The sequence below is a fragment of the Symphalangus syndactylus genome, chromosome 9 (assembly GCF_028878055.3).
Source record: "Symphalangus syndactylus isolate Jambi chromosome 9, NHGRI_mSymSyn1-v2.1_pri, whole genome shotgun sequence".
Lineage (NCBI taxonomy): Eukaryota > Metazoa > Chordata > Mammalia > Primates > Hylobatidae > Symphalangus > Symphalangus syndactylus.
Window position 1 is genome coordinate 98,784,824 of NC_072431.2, and position 12,807 is coordinate 98,797,630.

General features: G+C 41.2%; 1 protein-coding gene and 1 long non-coding RNA gene across 2 annotated transcripts in view; one reads left to right on the forward strand and one right to left on the reverse strand.

The window, feature by feature from the left end:
* LOC134731444 (uncharacterized) overlaps window positions 1-12,807 on the forward strand; it is a 115,120-nt gene that overhangs the window by 36,365 nt on the left and 65,948 nt on the right. The window lies entirely within an intron of this gene.
* ITPRID1 (ITPR interacting domain containing 1) overlaps window positions 10,635-12,807 on the reverse strand; it is a 115,005-nt gene continuing 112,832 nt past the window's right edge. The window contains exon 15 of the mRNA XM_063609698.1: window positions 10,635-11,330. The gene's annotated coding sequence lies outside the window, so the exon portion shown is untranslated. The remainder of the gene's footprint in view (window positions 11,331-12,807) is intronic.

Sequence of the window (12,807 nt, forward strand, 5' to 3'; positions counted from 1 at the left end):
ACATTGTTTTATAGACAGAAAAGCAGTTTTTAGAAATTTATTTTAATAAGCATTAATAGAAAAGTGACAATGGGTTAGTGTATTAGTCCGTTCTCAGGCTGCTAATAAAGACATAGATAAATTACCAAGACTGGGTAATTTATAAAGGAAAGAGGTTTAATTGACTCACAGTTCAGCCATACCAGAGAGGCCTCAGGAAACTTACAGTCATGGTGGAGGGTGAAGCAAACATGTCCTTCTTCACATGGCGGCAGGAAGGAGAGATGCCAAACAAAAGGGAGAAATGTGCCTTATAAAACGATCATGAGATTTCATGAGAACTCACTATCATGAGAACAACATGAGGACAACTGCACCCATGATTAAATTACCTCCCACCGGGTCCCTCCATGACACGTGGGGATTATGGGAACTACAATTCAAGATGAGATTTGGGTGGGGACACAGCCAAATCATATCAGCTAGGTACTGTTATTATCAGATGTTATGAAAGCTAAAAAGGTGAGTAAAATAGAGTTGGAAGTTTCTGCTATAGCTCTACATGATTTGAGTGTTTTGCAGAAGGCCACACAAAGTTTTCCTGCAATATAGAGCTTTTCAGAAGCAGACCACCAAACTACAAGAAAAGAGACTGAAGCTTCAAGGAACACCCCTAGTTTAATAAGTAGTTTTCAGAGAAAGCAAATGTGTGGCTCTACATTTATTCAGATTAAATGGAGAATAAGGGATTGTTTTCTGAAACAAAATACAAAAGTCTACACATATAGTGACCAAGTGATGAACAAATAGCCTGGTCTACCCCTTGCACTATCTGGCCCTGAAGCCTCCACTGGGGGCAGAAGAAGAAGCAGAGAGGTTGGTGGAGTTTGGGGCTGTGTGGAACAGACAGGGAAAGAGTGAGGCTGGGCAGGAATCAGAGTGCTGCTGCTGCCCCAGGCAGGAAATCTCCCCTTCCAATGTATCACTGTCAATGTACTCCTCAAAACAATGTGAAGTTCACAAGGTTCAACAGCTTTCAGCACAGCGTGTAACACAAAATATAAGTAAATTATTTATTTTATACATAGGAGTTGCTAACAAAGCAATGCATTTGACAAATGCCTATCCATGTCCGTAGAAGAATATAAATGATCCAAAGTAGAAACAAGTGACTCTAAAAATATATATATAAACACTTGGTTTCGGGGATAGAGAATACTGGAAACATTATTTCTTAAATCGCATCAACTACACAGTTATAAAATATCCCCAAATACTTTCAGTTTTTAAAAAGAAAAATATAGATGCCTTGTGACTCTGGTAGATTGCCGTGAGCAAATAAGCAATTACTGGATGATCATGGGAATGAAGAAAGCATTGGTACATTTAGGAAATGTTTTCTTTCATTTTCCTGATGAATGAATAAGATAAGGTTTGGCTCTGAGTTTTGGAGGGGATTAGCAGCATTGGATGGCATTGAGTTCTTAAAGTACTCAAAAAGTAAAAATCTTCAATTTGATTCTTATGATCTGAAATCATTCTTGATGTGAAGGGTTCTTTCTTAATTGGGGATAGATTCTGAGAGGAAGCATCCCATACCAACCTCTGATCTGCCAATGTTTTAAGATTAGGCAATTAGAGGCTGAGTTTGGGTTAGAGAAGAGTGCCATCCATATTTTGGCTTCTGTTCCTGTTCTCTCAATTTTCAAGAAAAACAATTTGACAAGGCTTTTAATAACCTACAATTCTTGCACATCATGAACTATCTATTGTTTTAAATTACAATTTGAAATTACATATGCAACCCACCATTCCACATTAAAACACTCTAAAACTTTTTCTTCTCAAAGAGACAACACTTTGATACTCTAACCTCTTTACAAATGTTCTATTTTGTTCGACATGTGTTACACCCTGGAAACTGATTATTTTCTCAACAAAGAAAAAACAATTACAACAGACCAGAGTCTTGTGTCTTCAAAAAGTCTTTTAATTTTATTTTTTCATCTTTAGCAGAATTATTTGCTTTTGAAGAAAAAAAAAGGGCTCCAGATCTGCAGACAATAATTCACCTATAAGAGAATATCTGTTAAATAAACAAAACCTAATGCAACATTTTTTCCGGGGAGTGTTTTTCTGTGGGCTAAAAAACGAATATCCTTACACAAATCTACATGACCTATGCATACACTGTGGTTCAGAGCAACCTTCAGGGTTTCATCTTTTTGTCTCCATGATGCAACTTGGGTCTTCACTCATGCGAAATGAAATCAAGGAAAAGATGTGACTTGAGTTTCCAAGTATTGTTTCTCAAATTGATCTTACCTTTTCAAAGCTTTTGGCTTTGAATACTAAAATGGAATCTGGATGGAATGAAATTAATACAGGGTAGGACCCTGTGCTTTAATGTAGAAGAGGCCACATTTTTCCTTGGCTGATTTCTAGATTTGAAAATAATCACATAGTGTGATTTTACTTTTTCTTCTTTTTCATTTTCATTTAAATGAGATGACTCTAAACTTGAGTTTGGTCTCTTAATCAAAAGGTTTGCTATGCTAACTTTCTGCAAATATTTAGTACAATGATACCATTTATTTTCTTTTTTCTTTTTTTTTTTTTTTTTTTTTTTTTTTTTTTTTTTTAGCAATTCTCCTGCCTCAGCTTTCCTGAGTAGCTGGGACTACAGGCACACTCCACCACACGCGGCTGATCTTTTTAGTAGAGACAGGGGTTTCACCATATTGACCAGGCTGGGCTCGAACTCCTGATCTCGTGATCTGCCTGCCTCGGCCTCCCAAAGTGCTGCCTCAAACTTTTTTTTTTTTTAATTTTATTGTTATACTTTAGGTTTTAGGGTACATGTGCACAATGTGCAGGTTTGTTACATATGTATCCATGTGCCATGTTGGTTTGCTGCACCCATTAACTCGTCATTTAGCATTAGGTATATCTCCTAACACTATCCCTCCCCCCTCCCCCCACCTCACAACAGTCCCCAGAGTGTGATGTTCCCCTTCCTGTGTCCATGAGTTCTCATTGTTCAATTCCCACCTATGAGTGAGAACATGCAGTGTTTGGTTTTTTGTCCTTGCGATAGTTTACTGAGAATGATGTTTTCCAGTTTGATCCATGTCCCTACAAAGGACATGAACTCATCATTTCTTATGGCTGCATAGTATTCCATGGTGTATATGTGCCACATTTTCTTAATCCAGTCTATCATTGTTGGACATTTGGGTTGGTTCCAAGTCTTTGCTATTGTGAATAGTGCCGCAAGAAACATACCTGTGCATGTGTCTTTATAGCAGCATGATTTATAGTCCTTTGGGTGTATACCCAGTAATGGGATGGCTGGGTCAAATGGTATTTCTAGTTCTAGATCCCTGAGGAATCGCCACACTGACTTCCACAATGGTTGAACTAGTTTACAGTCCCACCAACAGTGTAAAAGTGTTCCTATTTCTCCACATCCTCACCAGAACCTGTTGTTTCCTGACTTTTTAATGATGGCCATTCTGACTGGTGTGAGATGGTATCTCATTGTGGTTTTGATTTGCATTTCTCTGACGGCCCATGATGATGAGCATTTTTTCATGTGTTTTTTGGCTGCATAAATGTCTTCTTTTGAGAAGTGTCTGTTCATGTCCTTTGCCCACTTTTTGATGGGGTTGGTTTTTTTTTCTTGTAAATTTGTTTGAGTTCATTGTAGATTCTGGATATTAGCCCTTTGTCAGATGACTAGGTTGCAAAAATTTTCTCCCATTCTATAGGTTGCCTGTTCACTCTGATGGTAGTTTCGTTTGCTGTGCAGAAGCTCTTTAGTTTAATTAGATCCCATTTGTCAATTTTGGCTTTTGTTGCCATTGCTTTTGGTGTTTTAGACATGAAGTCCTTGCCCACACCTATGTCCTGAATGGTTTTGCCTAGGTTTTCTTCTAGGGTTTTTATGGTTTTAGGTCTAACATGTAAGTCTTTGATCCATCGTGAATTAATTTTTGTATAAGGTGTAAGGAAGGGATCCAGTTTCAGCTTTCTACATATGGCTAGCCAGTTTTCCCAGCACCATTTATTAAATAGGGAATCCTTTCCCCATTTCTTGTTTTTGTCAGGTTTGTCAAAGATCAGATAGTTGTAGATATGCGGCATCATTTCTGAGGGCTCTGTTCTGTTCCATTGATCTATGTCTCTGTTGTGGTACCAGTACCATGCTGTTTTGGTTACTGTAGCCTTGTAGTATAGTTTGAAGTCAGGTAGCGTGATGTGACCAGCTTTGTTCTTTTGGCTTAGGATTGATATGGTGATGCAGGCTCTTTTTTGGTTCCATATGAACTTTAAAGTAGTTTTTTCCAATTCTGTGAAGAAAGTCATTGGTAGCTTGATGGGGATGGCATTGAATCTATAAATTACCTTGGGCAGTATGGCCATGTTCACGATATTGATTCTTCCAACCCATGAACATGGAATGTTCTTCCATTTGTTTGTATCCTCTTTTATTTCATTGAGCAGTGGTTTGTAGTTCTCCTTGAAGAGGTCCTTCACATCCCTTGTAGGTTGGATTCCTAGGTATTTTATTCTCTTTGAAGCAATTGTGAATGGGAGTTCACTCATGATTTGGCTCTCTGTTTGTCTGTGATTGGTGTACAAGAATGCTTGTGATTTTTGTATATTAATTTTGTATCCTGAGACTTTGCTGCAGTTGCTAATGAGCTTAAGGAGATTTTGGGCTGAGATGATGGGGTTTTCTAGATATACAATTATGTCATCTGCAAACAGGGACAATTTGACTTCCTCTTTTCCTAATTGAATATCCTTTATTTCCTTCTCCTTCCTGATTGCCCTGGCCAGAACTTCCAGCACTATGTTGAATAGGAGTGGTGAGAGAGGGCATCCCTGTCTTGTGCCAGTTTTCAGAGGGAATGCTTCCAGTTTTTGCCCATTCAGTATGATATTGGCTGTGGGTTTGTCATAGATAGCTCTTGTTATTTTGAGATACGTCCCATCAATACCTAATTTATTGAGAGTTTTTAGCATGAAGCGTTGTTGAATTTTGTCAAAGGCCTTTTCTGCATCTATTGAGATAATCATGTGGTTTTTGTCTTTGGTTCTGTTTATATGCTGGATTACATTTATTGATTTGTGTATGTTGAACCAGCCTTGCATCCCAGGGATGAAGCCCACTTGATTATGGTGTATAAGCTTTTTGATGTGCTGCTGGATTTGGTTTGCCAGTATTTTATTGAGGATTTTTGCATCAATGTTCATCAAGGATATTGGTCTGAAATTCTCTTTTTTGGTTATGTCTCTGCCAGGCTTTGGTATCAGGACAATGCTGGCCTCATAAAATGTGTTAGGGAGGATTTCCTCTTTTTCTATCAATTGGAATAGTTTCAGAAGGAATGGTACCAGTTCCTCCTTGTACCTCTGGTAGAATTTGGCTGTGAATCCATCAGGTCCTGGACTCTTTTTGGTTGGTAAGCTATTGATTATTGCCACAATTTCAGAGCCTGTTATTGGTCTATTCAGGGATTCAACTCCTTCCTGGTTTAGTCTTGGGAGGGTGTATTTGTCGAGGAATTTATCCATTTCTTCTAGATTTTCTAGTTTATTTGCGTAGAGGTGTTTGTAGTATTCTCTGATGGTAGATTGTATTTCTGTGGGATCGGTGGTGATATCCCCTTTTTCATTTTTTATTGCATCTATTTGATTCTTCTCTCTTTTCTTCTTTATTAGTCTTGCTAGCAGTCTATCAATTTTGTTGATCTTTTCAAAAAGCCAGCTCCTGGATTCATTAATTTTTTGAAGGGTTTTTTGTGTCTCTATTTCCTTCAGTTCTGCTCTGATTTTAGTTATTTCTAGCCTTCTGCTAGCTTTTGAATGTGTTTGCTCTTGCTTTTCTAGTTCTTTTAATTGTGATGTTAGGGTGTCAATTTTGGATCTTTCCTGCTTTCTCTTGTGGGCATTTAGTGCTATAAATTTCCCTCTACACACTGCTTTGAATGTGTCCCAGAGTTTCTGGTATGTTGTGTCTTTTGTTCTCGTTGGTTTCAAAGAACATCTTTATTTCTGCCTTCATTTCGTTATGTACCCAGTAGTCATTCAGGAGCAGGTTGTTCAGATTCCATGTAGTTGAGTGGTTTTGAGTGAGTTTCTTAATCCTGAGTTCTAGTTTGATTGCACTGTTATCTGAGAGACAGTTTGTTATAATTTCTGTTCTTTTACATTTGCTGAGGAGAGCTTTACTTCCAACTATGTGGTCGATTTTGGAATAAGTGTGGTGTGGTGCTGAAAAAAATGTATATTCTGTTGATTTGGGGTGGAGAGTTCTGTAGATGTCTATTAGGTCCACTTTGTGCAGAGTTGGGTTCAATTCCTGGATATCCTTATTAACTTTCTGTCTCGTTGATCTGTCCAATGTTGACAGTGGGGTGTTAAAGTCTCCCATTATTATTGTGTGGGAGTTTAAGTCCCTTTGTAGGTCACACACTACTTGCTTTATGAATCTGGGTGCTCCTGTGTTGGGTGCATATATATTTAAGATAGTTAGCTCTTCTTGTTGAATTGATCCCTTTACCATTAGGTAATGGCCTTCTTTGTCTCTTTTGATCTTTATTGGTTTAAAGTCTATTTTATCAGAGACTAGGATTGCAACCCCTGCCTTTTTTTGTTTTCCATTTGCTTGATAGATCTTCCTCCATCCCTTTATTTTGAGTCTATGGGTGTCTCTGCACGTGAGATGGGTTTCCTGAATACAGCACACTGATGGGTCTTGACTCTTTATCCAATTTGCCAGTCTGTGTCTTTTAATTGGAGCATTTAGCCCATTTAAAGTTAATATTGTTATGTGTGAATTTGATCCTGTCATTATGATGTCAGCTGGTTATTTTGCTCATTAGTTGATGCAGTTTCTTCCTAGCCTCGATGGTCTTTACAATTTGGCATGTTTTTGCAGTGGCTGGTACTGGTTGTTCCTTTCTATGTTTAGTGCTTCCTTCAGGAGCTCTTTTAGGGCAGGCCTGGTGGTGACAAAATCACTCAGCATTTGCTTGTCTGTAAAGTATTTTATTTCTCCTTCAGTTATGAAGCTTAGTTTGGCTAGATATGAGATTCTGGGTTGAAAATTCTTTTAAGAATGTTGAATATCGGCCCCCACTCTCTTCTGACTTGTAGAGTTTCTGCTGAGAGATCAGCTGTTAGTCTGATGGGCTTCCCTTTGTGGGTAACCCGACCTTTCTTTCTGGCTGCGCTTAACATTTTTTCCTTCATTTCAACTTTGGTGAATCTGACAATTATGTGTCTTGGAGTTGCTCTTCTCGAGGAGTATCTTTGTGGTGTTCTCTGTATTTCCTGAATCTGAATGTTGGCCTGCCTTGCTAGATTGGGGAAGTTCTCCTGGATAATATCTTGCAGAGTGTTTTCCAACTTGGTTCCATTCTCCCCGTCATTTCAGGTACACCAATCAGATGTAGGTTTGGTCTTTTCACATAGTCCCAAATTTCTTGGAGGCTTTGTTCATTTCTTCCTATTATTTTTTCTCTAAACTTCCCTTCTTGCTTCATTTCATTCATTTCATCTTCCATCACTGATACCCTTTCTTCCAGTTGATCGCGTCGGCTACCGAGGCTTCTGCAATCTTCGTGTCATTCTTGAAACTTGGCTTTCAGCTCAATCAGCTCCTTTAAGCCTTTCTCTCCATTGGTTATTCTAGTTATCCATTCATCTAATTTTTTTCAAAGTTTTTAACTTCTTTGCTATTGTTTTGAATTTCCTCCCATAGCTTGGAGTAGTTTGATTGTCTGAAGCCTTCTTCTGTCAACTCGTCAAAGTCATTCTCCGTCCAGCTTTGTTCCATTGCTAGTGAGGAACTGCATTCCTTTGGAGGAGGAGAGGTGCTCTGCTTTTTAGAGTTTCCAGTTTTTCTGCTCTGTTTTTCCCCATCTTTTTGGTTTTATCTACTTTTGGTCTTTGATGATGGTGATGTACAGATGTGTTTTTGGTGTGGATGTCCTTTCTGTTTGTTAGTTTTCCTTCTACCAGACAGGACCCTCAGCTGCAGGTCTGTTGGAGTTTGCTAGAGGTCCACTCCAGACCCTGTTTGGCTGGGTGTCAGCAGCAGTGGCTGCAGAACAGCAGATTTTTGTGAGACCACAAATTCAGCTGTCTGATAGTTCCTCTGGAAGTTTTGTCTCAGAGGAGTACCTGGCCGAGTGAGGTGTCAGTCTGTCCCTACTGGGGGGTGCCTCCCAGTTAGGCTGTTCAGGGGTCAGGGACCCACTTTAGGAGGCAGTCTGTCCATTCTCAGATCTCCAGCTGCGTGCTGGGAGAACCACTACTCTCTTCAAAGCTGTCAGACAGGGACATTTAAGCCTGCAGAGATTCCTGCTGACTTTTTTGTTTGTCTGTGCCCTGCCCCCAGAGGTGGAGCCTACAGAGGCAGGCAGGCCTCCTTGAGCTGTGGTGGGCTCCACCCAGTTCGAGCTTCCTGGCTGCTTTGTTCACCTAAGCAAGCCTGGGCAATGGCGGGCACCCCTCACCCAGCCTCGCTGCTGCCTTGCAGTTTGATCTCAGACTGCTGTGCTAGCAATCAGCGAGACTCCATGGGCATAGGACCCTCTGAGCCAGGTGCGGGACACAATCTCCTGGTGTGCCATTTTCCAAGCCCGTTGGAAAAGTGCAGTATTAGGGTGGGACTGACCTGATTTTCCAGGTGCCATCTGTTACCCCTTTCTTTGACTAGGAAAGGGAACTCCCTGACCCCTTGTGCTTCCCGAGTGAGGCAATGCCTTGCCCTGCTTTGGCTCACGCACAGTGCGCTGCACCGACTGTCCTGCACTCACTGTTTGGCACTCCCTAGTGAGATGAACCCGGTACCTCAAGCAGAAATGCAGAAATCTCCCCTCTTCTGTGTCGCTCACGGATACCATTTATTTTCAAATGCATGCTCTGGATTTTCCTGAATATAGTCATGTTGAATATGGTCAATGCATAAAGCAAACAAAAAAAGGAATACAGGATCTTGGGACTTGATAATGGAATAGTAAGATTACACAGATAATCATTCAGGAACTGCAAAAGGGCTCTTGCCATTATTCTTGGCAGTGGGCAAGTGGTATTAAGCTAAGAGTTGCTAGGATGGTGGTTTAAAAGGATTCCCACGTGGTGGAACTCATCTCCTTGTATGAAAGCGACTCAGAACCGATACCTGACTACAAGTGTCAGATGCAATTAGCACAGTGCAATGTTTTTCAAATTTTTCTATAGCAATGAGATCTTTGTTTTTTTAAAAAATAAATTTCTGCTAATGTTCAATGTATAATGTTCAATGTATAATGCAGACAGAGGCAGGATTCCTCTGGTTGACTTGGGCCTAGCGTCAGGCACCACATTGGCAGAGCCATGACAAACCATTGATTTAACAAATCAGGAAATCAGAAAGTCAACTCAATCCCTTAATGGTTGCCAGAGCTTAGACAACTTACAGTCTTTTTGAACGAGTGTGCGTGTCTGTGTGTGTGTATGTGTGTAGATTAATTCCTACTTTTCAGGATTGTTGTGAAGATAAGTGATAATGTAAATAGGCGCTTAGCCCTGTCCCTTGTCTGTAGGTAGATATTCAATAAATTGTTCCTACTCTTGTTACTTTAATCACCATCCTAACCATCATAGTACTACCATTTGCTAAGCACTAACTATGTTCCAGGATTGCTGTAAAGGGCTCTGTATGCATTAACTCCGTTAAATTACAGATGATGACACTGAGGCTTAGGGAGGTTACATAGTTTATCCAAGACAAATAATAAGTAGTGGAGTTGGATTTAAGTCCCAAATCCTGAATTTAACCCCAGAGCTCAGTTGCTTCTTATAAATAATAAGCTGCAGGACTCAGTATGCATTTTTGTAGGATAGGCTCACCATATCTTAGCTCTTCCTTACTGTATTAGTCAGAGTTTTCCAGGGAAATAGAACCAGTAGGTTTTCTTTGTGTGTGTGCATGTGTGTGCCTGCACATAGATATATATACACATACATATTTATATGTGTATTCATATATATATATATATATATATATAGTGTGTGTGTATATACACACACACATTTATTACACAACCAGGAATGCCAGTGGTATAATTCAGTCTGAGCCTAAAGGCCTGAGAATCGGGGGTGGTATTTGGAGGCAGCATCAGCAAACATTGTTCATCATGCACTGAAGGCAGCAAAGGTCCTGGGTGGGATACAGCAGCCTGTCTACATTTTGGTTTCCCTTCTATGCTCTGTTTTGAAGAGTTAGGAGAGTAAACCAGGAAGTACCATTAAATGTTTGGAGACCTTTGGGGATTCCATTTGCTACTCTTCATCAGAAAATAATAAATGGTCTTTTCTCTCCTCCATCACACATGAAGTCATCTTTCTGACTGTCAAAACCATCCACAAATAAGTCCCTTTTTACAATCTAAACTCAGTTCCTTCTACAGCCTATAATCGTGCTTCTACCATAGTCAGTTCATTTTCTTCATTGTCTCCTGAGACTGATAATTTATCCTCATCTCATTCATTCATCAAGCAGTAGGTAATATTCTTTGTGCATAAAGTACTTTGCTAACAGAGTTCTTTTCAACAGAAGGAAGACAGTAATTACAGTTAGCATTTACTGAGTTCTTGGTATGTGCACTTGTAATGATAGCCAACATGCATTGAGCACTTACTACGCAATGGACGTTGGATTAAACACTGCATGGGATTCACTGTATTTATTCTGTCCAACAACTCTATGTTGTTTTTCTTCTCCCTATTTTACAGAGGAAGAAACTAGGGTAAAGAGAGCAAGTGCCCGAGGTCACACATGATAAAGAAAGGAGTCTGTACTTTCCTCCAGACAGTCTCTCTTAAACACAGGGTAGTAGGTGCTACACAGTCCTCAAGTAGCTTTAAGTTTACTGAAGAAGATGTGACCTACACAGATAATGGTAACACAAGACAGGAGGTTTTCAGTGTCCTAACAAAAAAGCAAAGTGATATAGGAGTTTCAAAAAGTAAGGATCGCTTCCACCACAGATCATCAAGGAAAGCCTGTGTAGGAGATGGGGTCTGCCCTAGGACTTACTGGTGAGATACTTCATTTGTTTCAGCAAAGGAGAGGGAGCAGGAACACACGAGGTGGTTTAGGGGAGCAGAATTGGAGATTCATCTGAGGGCAGAGCAGGAAATGAGACTGGTAAAGCAGATGGCTGTCAGGTGAGGGACATCTTAGAGCCAGGTGTTCCTCTTCATTCCGTAGACGTCACAGGGAAGGAGCAAGGAAGAAACTGCAGGAGAGCTCGGAGTCTACATGGACAAGGGGAGGTCAAAAGCCTGACCTGGGTAAAGAGTCAAAAACTTAGGAGTTTAGCAAGGGAAATGATTTGGAGGCACGAATGCAATGCATCAGGAGTCAATTTAGCTGGGAGCTGAACCATGATATAGGAGCCAAGACGGGGATGTGGCAAAAAGAAATGAGGCAGTCGGAGGCAAGGAGAGGCGCATAGTAACTCCAGGGCCTGGACTTTTATTTCTGGTGGAAGGCTGCTCTGGGGAAGTATGATCCTGTGATTTCTCTCTCATTCTCTGGGATATTCTAAAAGTACTTTCTGGGTATTCACTGTAGGTCCAGGAAATATGACCCACATGGTGGCTGAGGGAGCCCAAACTGGCAGAAGCCAGTGCAGTTTGGAGAGAAGGTGGCTGGAGGCAGTTAGGAAGCACCTGTGTTGCACTGTCACCAGGTAACTGGTTCTGAGGAAACTTCTGGGCGGTATTTTGTGGCAGTAGACTCAGCATTGGTGTGGTCATTGACTGACTGAGGGGGCAGGAGACCATGCACACTGTGGCACTGAGCCTGCAGCAAGGAGAAAGGCTGTGCCACTGATGGAGAGGATCAGGAAGATGAACTGAGTTGGGGCAATGACCAGGTCAGCTTTAGCCAAGAGTGAGACATACAGCCAAGTCTTCCAGGTCAAAATGTCTTGTGGACAGTAAAAAATGCTGGGCTGGGATACTGGAGAGAGCTGGTAATCAGGGTCATAGACGCTTGGAGAGTGTGTGTGTATACTGAGGACTGAGGAATAGAGAAAGAGAAGAGAATTCAGGACAGAAAGGGGATGTCCACACTCTGAGAATGTAAGTCCATGGGAAAAATAGTGTGGTGGTCCCCAGGGTAGGAAGGCCCTGCTGAGTCAAAGGCTTTCCAAAAAGCAAGGAAGGGGAAGAGTGCAAGCAGGATGTGAGATGGTTTTGAGTACTGGGTGGTTTCAAGAGAATTAGTTTCCGAGGTTACTTGCTAAGAAGTGACCTCTCCTTTGGCCATCTTTTCATACAGATTATAAGCTTCCCTCATGGCATTAATTTCCAAGCAGTTTTTCCTATTCCATTCTGCATCTATTCTCCATTCCTTAGAGACCCAGCACCTCTGGCCTTTGTGTGCCATTCCCTGCATTTCCACTGGGGTGGGAGCCTCCCAAGCCTCCAAGGCTGGACAGAAGCAACTTGAGGACATTTCCTTCTCACCTTGGGGATGACAGCAACAGCCTCCTAGCTGGGTACTCTGCCTCACTGTAGACCCCCAGGGGTGCTTTCTCCATAAAGCAGCCAGCATGACTTCAAAACGTAAATCAGATTATATGACAACCCTGCTTAAAACCTACAGTGGCTTTCCATTACCCTTGGAAAAAGGATTCAGATGCAAAGACTTGGTCATGGCCTCTAGTCTGGCCGACCCCCTCTCAGCCTTCCCCTCCCTCCATCTCCATGCCCCACCGCACACAGCAGCACTGGCTATCTCTACATCTGGGGGCCTGT